Source organism: Bicyclus anynana, chromosome 3, assembly GCF_947172395.1.
Source record: "Bicyclus anynana chromosome 3, ilBicAnyn1.1, whole genome shotgun sequence".
In the NCBI taxonomy this organism is placed as follows: domain Eukaryota; kingdom Metazoa; phylum Arthropoda; class Insecta; order Lepidoptera; family Nymphalidae; genus Bicyclus; species Bicyclus anynana.
The window spans coordinates 2,804,461-2,810,514 of record NC_069085.1 but is presented as its reverse complement, the minus strand read 5'-3'; the positions used below and the strand labels follow the sequence as shown (position 1 = coordinate 2,810,514).

Below are 6,054 nucleotides of genomic sequence, written 5' to 3'. Positions count from 1 at the left end.
TGCCACAAACTTTTCTAACCCGGTGGCCAAAACTGAAACTAACGTTTGAATGAAAGAACGGAGATCGTCATTTTGCAAAACATTATACTAAATCGCGACAACACCGTGTTAGATAAGTTTGTGGCATTGTTATTACGTTTTATTAACGTAGCCTCCCGCAGCGAACGTTTTTATAGAAAGGAGATGGTCCAAAATTGTATGGAGCCCAGGTCCAGTCATTGTACCCTAGCGGAAATAAAAGAAAATATTTTTTTTTAACTATTTTTGATTATACAAATCTACGAATTTACTTGAATTCTTTCGAAATAATATTCATTATCTCCCAAGAAATGCAACACTAATACGTAATAGTGGCGGATTGATGACGTTTTCAATGCAGTAATCGATTTGACGTTTGCTGTCAATTGTCATGTCATAGTTGCTTTAAGGGCGCCATCTTGATATAATTAAAAAACTTGGGTTTTAATTTTATTTATTTCTTTTTATTTAATTACATTAATAAATTTTAATAAGATACTTGTATTTTTTTATTTACCTTAATAATTTTTTATTGAAATATAAATAAAACGATAAATTATTTGTTTTTTATTAGCTAACTTCAAAAAAGGAATTCATCAATTGGATTTAATAACTACGACGATTAAAAAAATAATTAATCATCCTGTAATAATTATAAAATAATATTTTTTCATATTCAAAGTGTTATTTTTCATTATCAATATCTAGATATTATTAATAAAATTTAAGAGTTTGTCTGTAAAAACTATGCAAACATGCTGCGTTTTATTATCGTGTTATTATTATTTACTTAACATAATATAAATAACACATTCACAATAATTACACCCACAATATAAAAGTCATTTTAGTTTTAATTCCAATCGTTTTCTTCATTTTTTCTTTCTTGGGCTATTTTCCGTGTAAAGTACGTTTGTTACAGAGGTTCTAAGTATTGGGGATATAAGAGTATCTCTATAAACATAATAGGAAGTATTGCGCATTGGTTTCAATTTAACCTGCAAAAATAAAAAGTGAGAAACTTTATTATCAATTTATTTAATGTTCGACTACGGATCACCAGGTCCTGGCTTAAATTCTCATCTGAAGGCATACTTTTATTTATTTATTTATTTTTCGTCCTGACTTCGTTATTTGACAGCCCTTCTTGTACATCCTATAATAATTCTATGAAAACGATGCATCGACACTGCTCAGGGGCCTAATTGTCTAACGGAGTTCATTGATCGTAAAATTCATACGATCGGCTACGATCAACGATCAATCGTAAGTTTACATTGGTATTGTGTAAATCAGTTCATTATATGAAGACCGGATGGTGAACGATGAACTGAAATCATTTATGAAGATTGCGTATTGTTTATGCAAAACGATAGTGAAACTATCGTTAATAATATTATCAAATTTAAGTCAAACTCCATAATAATGCATATATTTTAACAAAATTTTAATTCTTTTACTTAAAACATTAAAGAAGCATTAAATTTCACGAAAAATATCTACTATTGAAGAAAATGGCATGAGAAAATGGTACATGCAACTCAAGTAACAAAACGCAATTAACGAATTTAACCAAGGGCTATTTGGACTATTTGGTAATCTCCCTGTTGTCTGTGTAGGCTAGTATCAAAATAACGGGGTATCCTATTAGTCTGTGGTGAAACATAGCATATTAATAACCTGTGGATTAGAAATTTTAATTTAACAAAACAAAACAATTTTTTTATTTTTCAGGTTTTAAAGAGAATTTAGAAATTGAGCAAAGTTTTACTAAATTATAGTGATCTTAGGAGCAAAGTTTACTTCGTTTGTGTTATTGTTAATCAAAAATATAAAAGTAAACAAAAAAGAAAACTACCTCTATCTAATTTTGTCGATGTCAATTTCTTAAGAAGTTTCTCATTAAAACAACCCTTAACTCAGGCAAGGCAGGGCTAGCGTAACTTAGCGTAACTACAAGTGGTTAACTTACAGTTAGCCAACTGAAGAACAATCAACAATGCCCGATTAATAAGTGGTCGCGCTGCTTGTCTACTACATGTCCCTGCTGCTAGTTATAGCAGTAATTTCTTTGTTAGGAAGTATTGAGCACATCCTGGCTGCGCAAAAGAAGAGGGTAGGCATTTCCTCTGTCTCTTAGAAAAGTCCGCATGTTAATTTTATCACAGTGTTAATCTCTAAGTCTCGTATGAGTCAGCACTAATATACATAGGTTTACCTAAGTGTGTGATGAGTGACTTCACAAGCAGATTTATTATTAAAGGATTTGAACAGTTCTTTAGCTCTTTAGGGTGTTTTATTCCTTCACCAGCCAACAACAGTGTCATAATAACAACGGGTTCGCAGAGTTAGTTTATCTAGGCATTTAGATAAACCATTCAAAATCCTCTACTGAGAGCAAAATGTTACTGTTTTATTTCATTTTTTATTCTTTACAAGTTAGGCTGAAAATCCACAACCCTTTCAGTTGCTACACGTCATCACACCGGAATGCTAAATCACTTGGCCGTACGTCTCAATTGGTCCAGCCGGGGATCAAACACAGGACCTTCGGAACATAAATTATCATTAACATCTGATAGTGGTATATTATACATTGACACCATAACTACCAATCCACATTGGAGTAGGTTTTTTTTTTATTCTTTACAAGTTAGCCCTTGACCACAATCTCACCTGATGGTAAGTGATGATGTAATCTAAGATGGTAACGGGTTAACTTGTTAGGAGTAGGAAGACAATCCACACCTCTTTCGGTTTCTACATGGCATCATACCCAAATGCTAAATCTCTTAGCGGTACATGTTTGCCAGTAAGGTGGTAACTGGCCGAAGCCTCCCACCAGCCAGACCTAGACCAATTGAGAAAACCTCAATCGGTCAAGCCAGGGATCGAACCCAGGAAATCACTGCTAATGTTTTCCTCTCAAAGATTCTATCTAACTTTTAGTATAAAATATTAATTTTTTTTTTTATTTCAGACTAAATTGATTATTATGAACAGACTATTATGATGAACCACTGATATTGACTCAGAGACATGAAGATGAGTGCTTTGACAACAAGACTGAGTAGCTGAGCCAGCTTAAGAATTATGTGGTGTGTGTGTGTGTCTAATTCCAGGAGCTCTCTATGTCAGCCATCCATCTATATTCTTACTCATTTTTGTTAATTATAAAATAAATTTGATTATTCACTATGTAACTTCATTGTACCTATCCTGTGATTGAATGAAGCTGTTAGAAAGGTAGCATCTGTAATAATTTATTTACGGTAAAACATATTTAAAAATAAATATGCTTTAGCATTTAAGTATGGCCAATATGTTGTCAAGTACAGTGGGCAGGGCTGAACCCATGATCCCTCAGTGTCTAGTCTGGCCCCTCTATGGAGTAGCTAGTTAGGCTTTAGCAGATTTATATCCTAATTTGGTAATACTCGTTTTTCTGATTTAAGAAAATATACTAATCATCAAAACAGTGTCTGCAAGTAATGTACAGGCCGACTGGATGAGAAGTATAAATTTGATTATTTTAAGCTTTGTGGTTTCCGGGTTTAAAAAATGTCTAACTGAAAGTCTATGTCTACTGTATTTATTATTATTATAATAAATAAACTTGAAAAATCTTTTTTTTATAAACTTCCAACCCCTATTACACCCTCAGAGGTGTCATTTTCATAATTCTTAGAATACTAGTAGTCTAGATACTGTAATAAAAAGATACAGTTCGTGAGATTGTAGGGGTAAGCACTGGACCTACTGAACCAATTTTGAAGATCATTTTACCAATAAAAATCCACATTTGAGTATTATAGGCCATGTATTTCTTCCCACGGGAACAGGAATTATGTGGGTGAAACTGCAGGGGGGGCGAACATACACAGGTATTATAAATGTATTTTTTACAACTACAGTTTTTTGAATATTATATTTAATTATTGTAATGGTAAAAAAAAATATTAATAGTAAAATGTTAAACTAAAAGCTTTAGTTTTGGAAAAAACTACAACAAAACAAACTCAGCAAAGTAAATATTCTTTTATTTTTAAATATCATCAGCATTTCACACCAAATAAAATATCATCAGCATTTCACAATCTATGTAAATATTTTGATAATACACACACATTTATGATTTGACCAGATAACAGGGTCATCAGTACAATGTCCTATCAGCTAAAAGCCTTTGCCATCTTTTCTTCAGCACACCAATATGTTATTCCACTGTATTGCAGGTGCTTTTTGCAATATTGGAGTCTGCAGTTATAGGGCATTCCAAATCTCCTGTAAAGCAAAATTGTTAATATTGAGCATATTATAAAATACACACATCACTATTTAGTCTCAATGTAAGTGTATTTTAGAATTTAAACTATCGTGAGTGTTATTCATATTAATTGATTATGAAACACGGCTAAAACTCACGTGATATTACGTCGGAGTATGCCCGACTAGTTTTGAACCCATACGGGGCCCTTAGTCATGAGCTGGTTCTTGCATCGCGGCACGATCCAAACTCGTTTCCTCCAAACTCGATCGTTTGGATCGTGTTTCATAATCAATTAATGTAAGTGTAGTTTGTGTACTAAGATAATATAGCAGACAGACAGGCTTCGCTTTGACTCATTCCCTATTCCTATCCTATTCTACTCCCACCCATAGGCTTATCTATTATTATTTCCTATTCCTATTCGGTAGCTCAGAATCCTAAGATTCCTAGGGTGGGCATGCACTAATGGAAAATGTAAATATACCTATGAGCGACGAAAGAGTTCGTTCGCCATAATCATACTTTTAAAAATGAAATTTGATTCCTTTTTGCTTAACTTTGCCAGCAAACTTAACTAAACCACACACTTATGCCATGGAACACAGATCCAAACACATTGGATACAACAACATGCAAGATGTCGCAGAAATCTACAACATGATAAGGTTTTAAATATCGTAGGTAGTGAATGTCGCTCTATGGACTAAGTGTCTCTTTGTGTGGTACGTCCAAAGAAAGTGTGTGTAAGACTAATGATTTTAAACTTATTTCGTGGTTGTTCATTATGAATGTTATTTAAACGGGTACATACCACGATAAAACGACGAGATTTTTATTGTCGATATTTCGACAATAAAAATCTTTTCTATTGTCGAAATATCGACAATAAAAATCTCGTCGTTTTATCGTGGTGTGTGTAAGACATTGGATGCTGGAAGAAAGATGCTGTTTGATCCCCAGTTCTTGGAGGAGTGAGATGTTGTTTCGAAACTGTGTCCAGGATATGCAAGCATTCTTCTCCAACACCACATTTCTAGAGCGTGTATCTTCTTTTTCTCACTTTCTCTCAGAGTCCAAGTCTCAGCATCCTATATAAATCGATTAATAGCACTCAATTAACTTCATTGTTTTGACTTTAAAGGTTCATTGCAAAGAATATATTATTTATTACTCTTTCTAAGAGAGTTCATTGTTTACAAACAAAGCTAAACTAAACACTTCGCAAAGTTTCGTACTAAAAATGCTAACTGTGGACGTGGAGACTGAATTGAGAGATTTAGAATGGAAAAAAATATTAATTTTAGATATTTAATAAAATATAAATAATTATTTTGGAATTTTGGACATCCACAATTTGTCCGTTTTACGATCAAAGGTGACTCAAGACCCATCGTAAGTTTTTGACATAAGCCATGAACATAAAACTTTAAACAATTCGAAGACAATCGCAAATAACTGTCAAATCATATAAAATCATTCACTCTTCGTATAAAAATAACGATCTAATCGTAATGAACTAACTATGCCCAACCGATGGCTTTCCATTGGCTTACACAATCCGAAATAGCCGTTTGACAAGTAAAAACGTACGATTTCAACTGTCAAATTCAATCGTTTGCGTTAGACAATTAGGCCCCAGGCGTCGCCGCCGCGATGCATCGTGTGTCCGCGCTTAAAACGTAGTGATTATTTACTCTTTGACCGCGCTATAAAGTCTGTTATAACTCCATGTTTGCCACTATTAATCTGTGACATACTGATATTGA

At 33.3% G+C, this 6,054-nt stretch overlaps 1 long non-coding RNA gene across 1 annotated transcript; it reads right to left on the bottom strand.

Annotated features, from left to right (window-relative positions):
• Positions 1-4,041: 4,041 nt before the first annotated feature.
• Positions 4,042-5,938, bottom strand: LOC128199851 (uncharacterized). Its single transcript, XR_008252371.1, has 2 exons — positions 5,349-5,938; positions 4,042-4,302 (listed from the first exon to the last, which is right to left on the bottom strand). It is a non-coding gene; the product is annotated as an uncharacterized LOC128199851 (long non-coding RNA).
• Between the last annotated feature and the right edge of the window lie 116 nt (positions 5,939-6,054).